Genomic DNA, 16,253 nt, shown 5'->3' on the forward strand with positions numbered 1-16,253 from the left:
TCCGTACACCTCGTACACACACGGCTCCGCTCCGTACACCGCGTACACACGCGACTCCGCTCCGTACACCTCGTACACACACGGCTCCGCTCCGTACACCTCGCACACACGGCTCTGCTCCGTACACCTCGTACACACACGGCTCCGCTCCGTACACCTCGCGCACACGGCTCCGCTCCGTACACCTCGTACACAAACGGCTCCGCTCCGTACACCTCGTACACACGTGGCTCCGCTCCGTACACCTCGTACACACCCGCCTCCGCTCCGTACACCTCGTACACAAACGGCTCAGCTCCGTACATCTTGTACACACGGCTCCGCTCCGTACACCTCGTACACACGCGGCTCCGCTCCGTACACCTCGTACACACACGGCTCCACTCCGTACACCTCGTACACATGCGACTCCGCTCCCTACACCTCGGACACACACAGCTCCGCTCCGTACACCTCGTACACAAACGGCTCCGCTCCGCACACCTCGCACACACTGCTCCGCTCCGTACACCTCGTACACAAACGGCTCCGCTCCGCACACCTCGTACACACGTGGCTCTGCTCCGTACACCTCGTACACACGGCTCCGCTCCGTACACCTCGTACACACACGGCTCCGCTCCGTACACCTCATACACACGGCTCCGCTCCGTACACCTTGCACACACACGGCTCCGCTCCGTACACCTCGTACACACAGCTCCGCTCCGTACACCTCGTACACACACGGCTCCGCTCCGTACACCTCGTACACACGCGGCTCCGCTCCCTACACCTAGCTCAAACACACAGCTCCGCTCCGTACACCTCGTACACAAACGGCTCCGCTCCGTACACCTCGTACACACGTGGCTCCGCTCCGTACACCTCGTACACACCCGCCTCCGCTCCGTACACCTCGTACACAAACGGCTCAGCTCCGTACATCTTGTACACACGGCTCCGCTCCGTACACCTCGTACACACGCGGCTCCGCTCCGTACACCTCGTACACACACGGCTCCGCTCCGTACACCTCGTACACATGCGGCTCCGCTCCGTACACCTCGTACACACGGCTCGCTCCGTACACCTCGTACACACACGGCTCTGCTCCGTACACCTCGTACACACACGGCTCCGTTCCGTACATCTCGTACACACGGCTCGCTCCGTACACCTCGTACACACACGGCTCTGCTCCGTACACCTCGTACACACACGGCTCCGCTCCGTACACCGCGTACACACGCGACTCCGCTCCGTACACCTCATACACACACGGCTCCGCTCCGTACACCTCGTACACACACGGCTCTGCTCCGTACACCTCGTACACACGCGGCTCCGCTCCGTACACCTCGTACACACGCGGCTCCGCTCCGTACACCGCGTACACACGGCTCCGCTCCGTACACGTCGTACACACACGGCTCCGCTCCGTACACCTCGTACACACGGCTCCGCTCCGTACACCTCGTACACACACGGCTCCGCTCCATACACCTCGTACACATCCGCCTCCGCTCCGTACACCTCGTACACACACGGCTCCGCTCCGTACACCTCGTACACACGGCTCCGCTCCGTACACCTCGTACACACACGGCTCCGTTCCGTACATCTCGTACACACGGCTCCGCTCCGTACACCTCGTACACACACGGCTCTGCTCCATACACCTCGTACACACACGGCTCCGCTCCGTACACCTCGTACACATCCGCCTCCGTTCCGTACACCTCGTACACACGGCTTCGCTCCGTACACCTCATACACACACGGCTCCGCTCCGTACACCTCGTACACATGGCTCCGCTCCGTACACCTCGTACACACACGGCTCTGCTCCGTACACCTCATACATACACGGCTCCGCTCCGTACACCTCGTACACACACGGCTCTGCTCCGTACACCTCGTACACACACGGCTCCGCTCCGCACACCTCGTACACACACGGCTCCGCTCCGTACACCTCGTACACACACGGCTCTGCTCCGCACACCTCGTACACACACGGCTCCGTTCCGTACATCTCGTACACACGGCTCCGCTCCGTACACCTCGTACACACACGGCTCTGCTCCGTACACCTCGTACACACGGCTCCGCTCTGTACACCTCGTACACATCCGCCTCCGTTCCGTACACCTCGTACACACACGGCTCCGCTCCGTACACCTCATACACACACGGCTCCGCTCCGTACACCTCATACACACACGGCTCCGCTCCGTACACCTCGCGCACACACGGCTTCACTCCATACACCTCATACACACACGGCTCCGCTCCGTACACCTCGTACACACACACGGCTCTGCTCCGTACACCTCGTACACACACGGCTCCGCTCCGCACACCTCGTACACACACGGCTCCGCTCCGTACACCTCGTACACACACGGCTCCGCTCCGCACACCTCGTACACACACGGCTCCGTTCCGTACACCTCGTACACACACGGCTTCGCTCCGTACACCTCGTACACACACGGCTCCGCTCCGTACACCGCGTACACACGCGACTCCGCTCCGTACACCTCGTACACACACGGCTCCGCTCCGTACACCTCGCACACACGGCTCTGCTCCGTACACCTCGTACACACACGGCTCCGCTCCGTACACCTCGCGCACACGGCTCCGCTCCGTACACCTCGTACACAAACGGCTCCGCTCCGTACACCTCGTACACACGTGGCTCCGCTCCGTACACCTCGCACACACGGCTCTGCTCCGTACACCTCGTACACACACGGCTCCGCTCCGTACACCTCGTACACAAACGGCTCAGCTCCGTACATCTTGTACACACGGCTCCGCTCCGTACACCTCGTACACACGCGGCTCCGCTCCGTACACCTCGTACACACACGGCTCCACTCCGTACACCTCGTACACATGCGACTCCGCTCCCTACACCTCGGACACACACAGCTCCGCTCCGTACACCTCGTACACAAACGGCTCCGCTCCGCACACCTCGCACACACTGCTCCGCTCCGTACACCTCGTACACAAACGGCTCCGCTCCGCACACCTCGTACACACGTGGCTCTGCTCCGTACACCTCGTACACACGGCTCCGCTCCGTACACCTCGTACACACACGGCTCCGCTCCGTACACCTCATACACACGGCTCCGCTCCGTACACCTTGCACACACACGGCTCCGCTCCGTACACCTCGTACACACAGCTCCGCTCCGTACACCTCGTACACACACGGCTCCGCTCCGTACACCTCGTACACACGCGGCTCCGCTCCCTACACCTAGCTCAAACACACAGCTCCGCTCCGTACACCTCGTACACAAACGGCTCCGCTCCGTACACCTCGTACACACGTGGCTCCGCTCCGTACACCTCGTACACACCCGCCTCCGCTCCGTACACCTCGTACACAAACGGCTCAGCTCCGTACATCTTGTACACACGGCTCCGCTCCGTACACCTCGTACACACGCGGCTCCGCTCCGTACACCTCGTACACACACGGCTCCGCTCCGTACACCTCGTACACATGCGGCTCCGCTCCGTACACCTCGTACACACGGCTCCGCTCCGTACACGTCGTACACACACGGCTCCGCTCCGTACACCTCGTACACACCCGCCTCCGCTCCGTACACCTCGTACACACACGGCTCCGCTCCGTACATCTCGTACACACGACTCCGCTCCGTACACCTCGTACACACGCGGCTCCGCTCCGTACACCTCGTACACACACGGCTCCGCTCCGTACACCTCGTACACACGCAGCTCCGCTCCGTACACCTCGTACACACGGCTCCGCTCCGTACACGTCATACACACACGGCTCCGCTCCGTACACCTCGTACACACGGCTCCGCTCCGTACACCTCGTACACACACGGCTCCGCTCCGTACACCTCGTACACACACGGCTCCGCTCCGTACACCTCGTACACACGGCTCCGCTCCGTACACCTCGTACACACACGGCTCCGTTCCGTACATCTCGTACACACGGCTCGCTCCGTACACCTCGTACACACACGGCTCTGCTCCGTACACCTCGTACACACACGGCTCCGCTCCGTACACCTCGTACACATCCGCCTCCGTTCCGTACACCTCGTACACACACGGCTTCGCTCCGTACACCTCGTACACACACGGCTCCGCTCCGTACACCGCGTACACACGCGACTCCGCTCCGTACACCTCATACACACACGGCTCCGCTCCGTACACCTCGTACACACACGGCTCTGCTCCGTACACCTCGTACACACGCGGCTCCGCTCCATACACCTCGTACACACGCGGCTCCGCTCCGTACACCGCGTACACACGGCTCCGCTCCGTACACGTCGTACACACACGGCTCCGCTCCGTACACCTCGTACACACGGCTCCGCTCCGTACACCTCGTACACACACGGCTCCGCTCCATACACCTCGTACACATCCGCCTCCGCTCCGTACACCTCGTACACACACGGCTCCGCTCCGTACACCTCGTACACACGGCTCCGCTCCGTACACCTCGTACACACACGGCTCCGTTCCGTACATCTCGTACACACGGCTCCGCTCCGTACACCTCGTACACACACGGCTCTGCTCCATACACCTCGTACACACACGGCTCCGCTCCGTACACCTCGTACACATCCGCCTCCGTTCCGTACACCTCGTACACACACGGCTTCGCTCCGTACACCTCATACACACACGGCTCCGCTCCGTACACCTCGTACACATGGCTCCGCTCCGTACACCTCGTACACACACGGCTCTGCTCCGTACACCTCATACATACACGGCTCCGCTCCGTACACCTCGTACACACACGGCTCTGCTCCGTACACCTCGTACACACACGGCTCCGCTCCGCACACCTCGTACACACACGGCTCCGCTCCGTACACCTCGTACACACACGGCTCTGCTCCGCACACCTCGTACACACACGGCTCCGTTCCGTACATCTCGTACACACGGCTCCGCTCCGTACACCTCGTACACACACGGCTCTGCTCCGTACACCTCGTACACACGGCTCCGCTCTGTACACCTCGTACACATCCGCCTCCGTTCCGTACACCTCGTACACACACGGCTCCGCTCCGTACACCTCATACACACACGGCTCCGCTCCGTACACCTCATACACACACGGCTCCGCTCCGTACACCTCGCGCACACACGGCTTCGCTCCGTACACCTCATACACACACGGCTCCGCTCCGTACACCTCGTACACACACACGGCTCTGCTCCGTACACCTCGTACACACACGGCTCCGCTCCGCACACCTCGTACACACACGGCTCCGCTCCGTACACCTCGTACACACACGGCTCCGCTCCGCACACCTCGTACACACACGGCTCCGTTCCGTACACCTCGTACACACACGGCTTCGCTCCGTACACCTCGTACACACACGGCTCCGCTCCGTACACCGCGTACACACGCGACTCCGCTCCGTACATCTCGTACACACACGGCTCCGCTCCGTACACCTCGCACACACGGCTCTGCTCCGTACACCTCGTACACACACGGCTCCGCTCCGTACACCTCGCGCACACGGCTCCGCTCCGTACACCTCGTACACAAACGGCTCCGCTCCGTACACCTCGTACACACGTGGCTCCGCTCCGTACACCTCGTACACACCCGCCTCCGCTCCGTACACCTCGTACACAAACGGCTCAGCTCCGTACATCTTGTACACACGGCTCCGCTCCGTACACCTCGTACACACGCGGCTCCGCTCCGTACACCTCGTACACACACGGCTCCGCTCCGTACACCTCGTACACATGCGACTCCGCTCCGTACACCTCGTACACACGGCTCCGCTCCGTACACGTCGTACACACACGGCTCCACTCCGTACACCTTGTACACACCCGCCTCCGCTCCGTACACCTCGTACACACACGGCTCCGCTCCGTACATCTCGTACACACGGCTCCGCTCCGTACACCTCGTACACACGCGGCTCCGCTCCGTACACCTCGTACACACACGGCTCCGCTCCGTACACCTCGTACACACGCACCTCCGCTCCGTACACCTCGCGCACACGGCTCTGCTCCGTACACCTCGTACACACACGGCTCCGCTCCGTACACCTCGCGCACACGGCTCCGCTCCGTACACCTCGTACACATACATGGCTCCGCTCCGTACACCTCGTACACACACGGCTCCGCTCCGTACACCTCTTACACACACGGCTCCGCTCCGTACACCTCGTACACACACGGCTCTGCTCCGTACACCTCGTACACACACGGCTCTGCTCCGTACACCTCGTACACACACGGCTCCGCTCCGCACACCTCGTACACACACGGCTCCGCTCCGTACACCTCGTACACACACGGCTCTGCTCCGTACACCTCGTACACACACGGCTCTGCTCCGTACACCTCCTACACACGCGGCTCCGCTCCGTACACCTCGTACACACACGGCTCCGTACACCTCCTACACACACGGCTCCGCTCCGTACACCTCGTACACACACACGGCTCTGCTCCGTACACCTCGTACACACACGGCTCCGCTCCGTACACCTCGTACACTCACGGCTCCGCTCCGTACACCTCGTACACACACGGCTCCGCTCAGCACACCTCGTACACACACGGCTCCGCTCCGTACACCTCGTACACACACAGCTCCGCTCCGCACACCTCGTACACACACGGCTCCGCTCCGTACACCTCCTACACACACGGCTCCGCTCCGCACACCTCGTACACACACGGCTCCGCTCCGTACACCTCCTACACACACGGCTCCGCTCCGCACACCTCGTACACACACGGCTCCGCTCCGCACACCTCGTACACACACGGCTCCGCTCCGTACACCTCGTACACACGCGGCTCCGCTCCGTACACCTCGTACACACACGGCTCCGCTCCGTACACCTCGTACACAGGCGGCTCCGCTCCGTACACCTCGTACACACACAGCTCCGCTCCGTACACCTCGTACACACACGGCTCTGCTCCGTACACCTCGTACACACACGGCTCCGCTCCTCACACCTCGTACACACACGGCTCCGCTCCGTACACCTCGTACACACACCGTACACCGGCTCCGCTCCTTCCACACTGTAAACCCCTCCTGACCCCACACATAAACTTCCCTCATCCAGCACCATGACAACCAGCACAGCAGAGTCCTGCACACACTGAGGGCCCTGATCATGTGACCCCTGACTCCTCCCCTCCTGTGACCTCATCACAGGTCCTGTGCGCACAGAGCAGCCGTATATGTGGAGTGCGGCTCTGCGGGTCGAGGTAGGTGCTGGACAGGGCCGGTTTTAAGCAAAGTAGGGCCCCAATCGCTCACATATTGCACATCACACGGTGAGTTCCGGATGCTAAATGACACTTGTTTCCCGGCCTCTTTCCACCGTTTGAGAAAGAATTATGGGGACAGAACAGGAAAGATATATATCTTTGTACCGTGTTAGCCATTAGATAGAAGAATATTTAGAATTGAGTCCTCAGTGGTTGATACCTTTCGTGTCTCCCTCTTTCCTCATAGACGGTAAGCTTGCGAGCAGGACCCTCATTCCTCTTGGTATCTGTTATGATCTATGTGATTATTGTTATGCTGTAATGTCTATTGTCTGTACAAGTCCCCTCTGAAATGTAAAGTGCTGCGGAATATGTCGGCGCTATAGAAATAAAATTATTATATTATTAATGGCTAACTGAAAAGATGGTAACACATTGCAAGCTTTCGAGACTACTCAGGTCTCTTCATCAGGCTAGACTAATACAACATCTGAAGAATCACATATTTATGCACAATACAGCCTAGAAAAAATGCAATAGATAAGACAAGTGACGTGAAGCAGAATTGTCATTATGGGAAAGGGAGAAACATAAATATTGGAACAGTTCATAGACAAGCAGTGTGAAGGTTTTATTGCCCTCTGATTGTGGTCTGGTTCTGTGTTGTGTGATGACCCCAGAAGGTCTGAAGAGCAAATTTCTTAATTGATGTAAAAAGACATAAATCCATGCGACACATTCATTCCTGCACTGAGTGTGTCAAAAGTTGTCATAAATTTATACTCCCAGACCCTCCTGTCTCTCTGAGACTTGAAGTTACCTTTTAATACAAGTAATTTAATGTCCATCATGCTATGACCGGGAATACAAAAATGTTTTCCCACAGGTAGATCCATTCTTTTTTCTCTTATTGTGTGACAATGAGCATTCATCCTTGTTCTCAGTTTTTGCCCTGTCTCCCCTACATACAGACCCCCAGTTGGACATTTAGTACAAATAATTAAGTACACCACATTAGATGTGATGCAGCTGAAAGCACCTGGGATCTTGTAGTCCTGATGTGAGTTGGGGATCTTTATCTTGTCCGTGGTCATTATAAATGGACAGGTTTTACATTTTCTGGTTGCAAGGAAAGGTTTCTGTAGCTGTTGGAGAGGACAGGGAGCTTCTGACAATGATGCTTCTTAGATTTGGGGGCTGCCGAAAACACAGCAGTGGGGGGTCAGGAAAAATGGATTGTAATCGGGCATCTTTTTGTAGTAAAGGTTGTAATTTCCATGCAGCTCCCCTTAGCACCTCCAGATTTGGATTGTAGGTGACCACAAGAGGCACCCGGTTATTTTCTTCTTTAGCTGTGTAATGTAGCAGGTGATTCTTTGACATTCTGGTGGCTCTTGTAATTTGGTTTTGAATTGTTCTTGGATGGTAGCTGTTATGATTGGGTCACCGAGGAGGAAAGCAAGACCAAGCTAAGCCACAGAAAACCAGAGAGGTTGGTAACTAAGTGGATTGCAGACCCCCTGATCCTATCCACACAACTAGCAGTAGCCGTGGAGCGTACCTACGATGATTCTAGACGCCTCGACACAGCCGGAGAACTAAATAAGTCTAAAGCAAGAAAGGGGAAATCTAAACTGCCCCAGAGCAGACCCCAAAGGAATAGATAGCCCCCAAACATATATTGTCGGTGAGACAAGATGAAAACACAAACGCAGGTAGGAATAGACTGAGCAAATGATGGGGCCCACACTAACTAGACAGGACAAGAAAGGAAAGATACTGTCTGCAGTCACGCAAAAAACCCTGAAAAAAATGCCCAACACGTCTCATAGAAAAACACTGAAGTCACTAGACTTCGCCCACTATATCAACAATCTGGTATATTCTGAAGGCAGAGCAAAAAGAGGCCAATCTAATAAGGGACAAAAACAAACTGGCACAAGCATTAACATATGGATGGAGATTCAGCACAGCCCCAGCCGGAGCTGGCTGACCACACAAAACTGAAAAAGACAAAACCAGATCAAATGTGAACAATAGCAAAAGAACACTCAGCTGAGCATGCAGGGACTGAGCTGGAAACTAAGACCTCAGGAGGCAGGAAAAAATCACCAGCAGGGATAGAGGGAGTCAGCTGTCTTAAATCCAGTCAGAAACTCCAGATCTCCAATCATCCTCCTCATTATCAGATGGCAAGCCTCTGTTAATCAGATCAGCTCCATTACCTCCAGTAACCACCAGAGGGCTAGTAACCAGAGGTAGACCAGAAAGCGAATTCACAACAGGTAGCCCTGATTCAAAATGGTCTTTCTGAGGTGACCAAGGTGTTTGTCATGGGGTTGGAATATACACGATTGTATCTGATGGCTTGGCTGTAGACAATAGTTTTTCTATGTGTTTTGGATGGAAACTGTCCCATTTAAGGTATGTTGGACGGTCGATTGGCTTCTGATACATGGATGTCTCTATTTCATTGTTCTTTAGCTTAATGATGGTGTCTAAAAAGTTAGTTCCAGTGCTGGAGTAGTTAAGTGTTAAGTTGATGGTGGAATGAAATTGATTAAACTGTTCGTGGAACGTCTTTAGCTGTTGCTCAGACGCCGTCCAGATGATTAAAATATCATCAATGTAGCGGTAGTAGGCCAGAAGCCTGATGGGACATGAGTACAAAAAGTCGCTTTCAAGCTTGACCATGAAAAGATTTGCATACTGTGGAGCCATTTTACTTCCCATAGCTGTGCCAGTCTGCTGTAGATAACTCTTGTTGGCAAATTCAAAGTAATTGTGGGTGAGGATAAATTTTGTGAGTTTCATCACAGAATTTGCATCATTCCCGGTGTTTTCCATGAAGACTTTGCAGGCATTTAATCCATCCTGGTGTGGGATATTAGAGTACAAGATTCCACATCCATGGTGGCCAGGATGGTTCCTTCTGGTAGAGGACCTATTGCTGCTAGTTTATTCAATAGGTCAGTTGTGTCCTGAATGTAGCTGGTTGTATCCTTTACCAGAGGTTTAAGAATACCCTCTGCCCATCCAGATACCTGCTCAGTATGGGTGCCCACACAGGAAATAATCGGCCTACCTGGATTTCCAGATTTGTGGATTTTGGGAAGCATGTAGAATGTCCCTATTCTTGGACTCTCTGGTATCAGGTAATTGCCTCTTATGGATTTGTCAGACATACAAGATACCAATTTGTTTTGTTCCTTGTAATAGTCCTGTGTAGGATCCGACTCCAGTTTTCTGTAGTAGCGTGTGTCCATAAGTTGTCTGTTTGCTTCCTTCATATTGTAATGTCACGTGTGACAGGATACACCGCCTCCAGCAAGGCGAATTTCTATAACACCCGTGAACCTGGATACACTGCCTCCAGCAGGGCGAATTTAAACAGAGTTAAGGGAAACACCGGGGAAACCGTTACAATGGAGAGCCCTGCAATAGGGAACAGGGAGACCTCCTGCACTCCCCTGAGTCAGTGTCCCTTCACTCCTGACGATCCCTAGGCAGGTTCCGCACCTGGCGACGAGCTGGATACCTCAAATCCCTAGCTCGCCCTGCACCTATCCCTTTCTAGTGAACTGGACGGTGCAGAAACTAATCCCACCACTGCACTAATACACACACAAGGAAAGTAGCAAACAGGGAAAAACACCACTTAGCTTTGCTCTGTTGCTATTGCTCCCAGCAACAGAGTACGACACCAAAGTTCAGCTTCACCCCTGAAGCTTAACACCTGAATTCAGCTTCCGCCTGAAGCTATTACACCAGCGCTCCCCTGAGCTTCAAGGAACTCCTCTCTGTAGTTCCTTCCTTCGCCAGACTTTACACCAGAGCTCCCCTGAGCTGCAAGGAACTCCTCTCTGTAGTTCCTTCCTTCACCAGACTTGGTTGGAAATGAGCAATATCACCAACAGTGAGTGAGACCACCTGCAACTCCTTTATAGGTAGGAGCCAGGGAATCACACCTGCTTCATAATCACGTGCAATAACACTAGCGGCCACCGGGGGCAACTAAACTAAAGTAACCAAAGTGTAATGACCCTAACTGCCACCGGGGGCAAAACTAGAACTGAAACAACCACAGTGTAATGACCCTAATGGCCACCGGGGGCAAAACTAACTTTAAGCAAACAGCTTAAAGGGAAAAAAAGGTTACTTGTGCAAAATCTGTCATAATTCAACCTGGATCAAGACACATATAGTCTATGTTCATCATGACTATTGCACCTCCCTTGTCAGCAGGTTTAATGATGATTTCTTTGTTTGTTTTCAGAGACTCTATGGCCTTTCTCTCCTGGGCACTGATGTTGGATGCTTGTCTCCTGTTGGTGTCTATTATGGTGGATTTTATCAAATGTCTGAATGAGTCTATGCATTTATCCAAATGAGGGTTGCGTCCAGGTGGGAGTGTCCAGTCTGACCTCTTCTTGGTTGTTAGGATCCCTTTTCCTTCAGTCCGAGTGTTTTCTGAATCTTCTGTATCATTGAAATATTCCCTCAGGTGCAGTCTCCTGAAATAATGTTCCATATCACTGCAGAGTTCAGTTCTATCTAGGGCCTTGGTAGGACAAAATGAGAGTCTTCTAGAAAGCACGGCCAGCTCCACTTTGTTCGGTTTATAATCTGAGAGATTGATGACACAGATGCTTTTGTGTCTGCAATGGATCAATCTGTCCCCATACAATATCATGTTATCAGCAGCACATCTACAGTTTACACCCCATAGTCCTCCATATAATATAATGTGCCCCATAGTCCTCCATATAGTATAATACACTACCCATAGTCCTCCATCTAGTATTATACACTCCTCATAGCCCTCCATATATTAAAATACACTCAGTCCTCCATATAATATAATACACCCCTCCATATATTAACCCCTTCATGACCCAGCCTATTTTGACCTTAATGACCTTGCCATTTTTTGCAATTCTGACCAGTGTCCCTTTAAGAGGTAATAACTCAGGAACGCTTCAACTCATCCTAGCGATTCAGAGTCTGTTTTTTCATGACATATTTGGCTTCATGTTAGTGGTAAATTTAGGTCGATAATTTTTGCGTTTATTTGTGAAAAAAGTGGAAATTTGGTGAAAATTTTCAAAATTTCGCAATTTTCAAATTTTGAATTTTTATTCTGTTAAACCAGAGAGTTAAGTGACAAAAAATAGTTAATAAATAACATTTCCCACATGTCTACTTTACATCAGCACAATTTTGGAAACAAAATTTTTTTTTGTTAGGAAGTTATAAAGGTTAAAAGTTGACCAGCGATTTCTCATTTTTACAACAAAATTTACAAAACCATTTTTTTTGGGGACCACCTGACATTTGAAGTCACTTTGAGGGGTCTATAGTGCAGAAAATACCCAAAAGTGACACCATTCTAAAAACTGCACCCCTCAAGCTACTCAAAACCACATTCAAGAAGATTATTAACCCTTCAGGTGCTTCATAGGGACTAAAGCAACATGGAAGGAAAAGATGGATATTTTAATTTTTCCAACAAAAATTTTCTTTTAGCATCAATTTTTTCATTTTCACATGGGTAACAGGATAAAATGGATACTAAAATTTGTTGGGCAATTTCTTCTGAGTACACCGATACCTCATATGTGGTCATAAACCACTGTTTGGGCGCACGGCAGGGCTCAGAAGGGAAGGAGCACCATTTGACTTTTTGAATGGAAAATATGCTGGAATATTTAGCGGTTGCTATGTCACGTTTGGAGAGTCCCTGTGTGCCTAAACATTGGAGCTCCCCCACAAGTGACTCCATTTTGGAAACTAGACCCCCGAAGGAACTTATCTAGATGTGTGATGAGCACTTTGAACCCCCAAGTGTTTCACAGAAGATTATAACGCAGAGCAGAGAAAATAAAAAATCATTTTTTTCTTCAAAAATGATTTTTAGCCCGCTATTTTTTATTTTCACAAGGCTAACAGGAGAAATTGGACTACAAAAGTTGTTGTGCAATTTGTCCTGAGTACACTGATACCCCATATGTGGGAGGAAACCACTGTTTGGGAGCATGGGAGAGCTCAGAAGGGAAGGAGCGCCATTTGACTTTTTGAATGGAAAATTCGCTCCAATCGTTAGCGGACACTGTTATGATTGAGTCACCGTAGGAGGCAAAAATAGAAATGCTAGCTAAGTCCAGAAAACCAGAGAAGTTGGCAGCTATCGGATTGCAGACCCCTGAACCTATCAACACAACTAGCAGTAGCCGTGGGGGGCTCCTACGATGCCCTAGGCCCCTCGATCACAGCCGGAGGACTACATAGCCTAAAGACAGAAAGGGAAATCTAAACTGCCCCAGAGCAGACCCCAAAGTAAAAGGCAGCCCCCCACATATAATGACGGTGAAGCAAGAAGAAAGAACAAAACACAGACAGAAAGATAGACTGAGCAAAGATGGGGCCCACGCTAGCTTAGATAGGAAAGAACAGGAAGGCTGCTGTCTGCAATCCGTGAAAACCCCTATGAAAATAAGAGCCAACAAACTGACAGTAAAAAAGGACGCTAGGCTTCAAAAAAGCTATGTCAGTACTCAGGAATATTCTGAAGACAGAGCAACAGGCAAAAGGAGATTCAGCTCACCCCAGCAGGGAATGGCAGAATCCAGAAAAGCAAGGAAAACAAAACACTAATGCAAAAAGGCAAAGCAGAAATCTTAGCTTTAGATGAGCAGGAATCAGACTGGTTTCCTAGAAGTCCACAGAGAATTCACCCGCAGGCCAGAAGGGCGTCGGCAGCCTTATATCCAGTCATTAACTCCACTCAGCCAGTCATCATCATCAGCCCCAGGTGTTTGACAATCAGGCTCACTACCTTTCTTCACCAGAAGAGGGAGTTCCTCGGGCCTCAGTAGTGAAGGGGAAAATGAACTCACAACAGTACCTCCCCCTTGAGGAGGGGTCACCGAACCCTCAACCACGCCACCAGGGTGATCAGGGTGAGCCCGATGAAAGGCACGCACCAATCTTTTGGCATGAATATCAGAGGCAGAGACCCAGGAATTATCCTCCTGACCATAACCCTTCCACTTAACTAAATACTGGAGTCTCCGTCTAGCCAGACGGGAATCCAGTACTTTCTCTACCTCATATTCCATGTTACCTTCAACCAATACAGGGTCTGGAGGTGCAACCCCCAGAACAACAGGTTCAACAAACCTCTTCAACAAAGATTTATGGAACACATTATGGATTTTAAATGTGACAGGAAGAGCCAAACGAAAAGAGACCGGATTAATAATCTCCAAAATCTTGTAAGGTCCAATAAATCTAGGCTTAAACTTAGGAGAAGCCACCTTCGTAGCAATATTTTTTGATGATAACCACACCATATCACCAACCTTAAATTGGGGACCAATGGTCCTATGTCGATTAGAAAACCGCTGGGCCTTTTCCTGGGAGAGAGATAACTTATCCACCACTTGGTCCCAGATCTGGTGCATTCTCTCCACCACAGTGTCAACACCTGGGCAGGCAGAGGGCTCCACCTGCCCTGAAGAAAATCGAGGATGAAACCCAAAGTTACAAAAAAAAGGAGACATCAAAGTGGCAGAACTAGCTCTATTATTTAAAGCAAATTCGGCCAAGGGCAAAAATGAAACCCAATCATCCTGATCAGCAGAAATAAAACATCTCAAATATGACTCCAAGGTCTGGTTTGTTCTCTCTGTCTGCCCATTGGTCTGAGGGTGAAAAGCAGAGGAGAAGGACAACTGAATTCCCAGCTTGGAACAGAAAGTTCTCCAAAATCTAGACACAAACTGGACTCCTCTGTCAGATACAATGTCCCAGGAATCCCGTGCAAGCGAACCACCTGTTGTAAAAACGGGCACCAATTCAGAGGAAGACGGCAACTTAGGGAGTGGTACAAGATGAACCATCTTAGAGAACCTATCACAAATCACCCAAATAACAGTCATCCTTTGAGAGACAGGCATATCAGAGATGAAATCCATTGAAATATGGGTCCATGGCCTCTTGGGGACAGGCAAAGGCATCAACAACCCACTAGAGCGAGAACACGATTTAGACCAGGAGCACGTCCCACAGGACTGCACAAAATTCCTGACATCACGAGACAAGGAGGGCCACCAAAAAAAGCGACTCACCAGATCTCTAGTACCAAAAATACCTGGATGACCAGCCAAAGCAGAGCAATGAACTTCAGACATCACTCTCTTCTTCCACTGGTCAGGAACATACAACTTTCCACTGGGACAACGCTCACGTTTGTCCTCCTGGAACTCTTCCAGAGCACGTCTCAAATCGGGCGAGATGGCAGAAAGAACTACCCCTTCGCCTAAGATGGTAGCAGGCTTGGTCACCACAGGAGAATCAGCAAAGAAGCTTCTAGAGAGGGCGTCAGCCTTGACATTCTTAGTTCCAGGAAGAAAAGAAACCACAAAATCAAAACGTGTAAAAAACAAGGCCCACCTAGCCTGTCTAGGGTTCAAGCGCTTAGCCGACTCTAGGTAAATCAAATTCTTGTGGTCAGTGAGGACCACGACTTGATGCTTAGCTCCTTCCAACCAATGTCTACACTCCTCAAATGCCCATTTCATGGCTAACAGTTCCCGATTCCCCACATCATAGTTACGTTCAGATGGAGAGAACTTTCGGGAAAAGAAAGCACAGGGATTCATTTTAGATGTTACAGGATCCTTTTGGGACAAAACAGCTCCTGCACCAATCTCAGAAGCATCCACCTCTACCTGGAACGGAAGTGAGACATCAGGTTGCCGCAAAACCGGGGCGGAGGTGAATCTTCGCTTCAGCTCCTGAAAGGAAGAAACAGCCTCCGGAGACCAATTTAACACATCAGCACCCTTCTTAGTCAAATCAGTCAATGACTTGGCAATACTAGAAAATTTTGCTATAAATTTCCGATAAAAATTAGCAAAACCCAAAAACTTCTGGAGGGCCTTCAAAGAAGTGGGCTGAAC

General features: G+C 52.0%; 1 protein-coding gene across 1 annotated transcript in view; it reads left to right on the forward strand.

Moving 5' to 3' along the window:
• The first annotated feature begins 7,162 nt into the window (after positions 1–7,162).
• The window catches only part of LOC141094312 (oocyte zinc finger protein XlCOF7.1-like), a 39,483-nt gene continuing 30,392 nt past the window's right edge, over positions 7,163–16,253 (forward strand). The window contains exon 1 of the mRNA XM_073580148.1: positions 7,163–7,287. The gene's annotated coding sequence lies outside the window, so the exon portion shown is untranslated. The remainder of the gene's footprint in view (positions 7,288–16,253) is intronic.

Source organism: Dendrobates tinctorius, unplaced genomic scaffold, assembly GCF_039654945.1.
Source record: "Dendrobates tinctorius isolate UK_male_01 unplaced genomic scaffold, ASM3965494v1 ptg000063l, whole genome shotgun sequence".
NCBI classification, from domain to species: Eukaryota; Metazoa; Chordata; class Amphibia; order Anura; family Dendrobatidae; genus Dendrobates; species Dendrobates tinctorius.